This window comes from Poecilia mexicana, unplaced genomic scaffold (genome assembly GCF_051168715.1).
Source record: "Poecilia mexicana isolate PSO_F unplaced genomic scaffold, ASM5116871v1 scaffold_20, whole genome shotgun sequence".
NCBI classification, from domain to species: domain Eukaryota; kingdom Metazoa; phylum Chordata; class Actinopteri; order Cyprinodontiformes; family Poeciliidae; genus Poecilia; species Poecilia mexicana.
Genome location: NW_028263389.1, coordinates 20,529,616 through 20,530,172, shown reverse-complemented (window position 1 = coordinate 20,530,172; position 557 = coordinate 20,529,616). Strand labels below are relative to the sequence as shown.

Sequence of the window (557 nt, the reverse complement as noted above, 5' to 3'; positions counted from 1 at the left end):
TCTCTGCTAATGACATCTTTAATACAATTTTTGGTCCCAGGCTTAGTTTATGGACTGTAATGTGAAATTAGGCCCAAGTATAAGTCTGGCAGTTTGTTCACCAAGTTACTGTGCTCTCTGAGAGGATCTGTAAGTATTTGACATTGTTCCATGCCAATGGTTGACATTAGTCGCTAACAAAATGTGGATCATCTACCAGGAACACTGCAAAGACCATGAGTTTCTGTAGTGTAGTGGTTATCACGTTTGCTTCACACGCAAAAGGTCTCTGGTTCGAAACCAGACAGAAACAGATTTTGCATGTTCTATTCATCACAGGTGTTTACTAAAGGTCAACAAGGCTCTGTGGTGTCATGGTCTGTACTCAGAATCCAGGCATCTGAGTGCAAGCCTCAGCTGAAGTTTTCATGCGTTGCATCTCACATCATCAACTTTGGAACCTCAAACTGAAACAAAGCAGAGAAGTTCAGTTTCTGTAGTGTAGTGGTTATCACGTTTGCTTTACATGCAAAAGGTTTTTGGTTCAAAACCAGACAGAAACGGTTTTTGTAGGTTAT

At 40.8% G+C, this 557-nt stretch overlaps 1 non-coding gene across 1 annotated transcript; it reads left to right on the top strand.

Annotated features, from left to right (window-relative positions):
* The first annotated feature begins 219 nt into the window (after nt 1–219).
* Nucleotides 220–292, top strand: trnav-cac (transfer RNA valine (anticodon CAC)). Its single transcript has one exon. It is a non-coding gene; the product is annotated as a tRNA-Val (tRNA).
* Nucleotides 293–557: the final 265 nt, after the last annotated feature.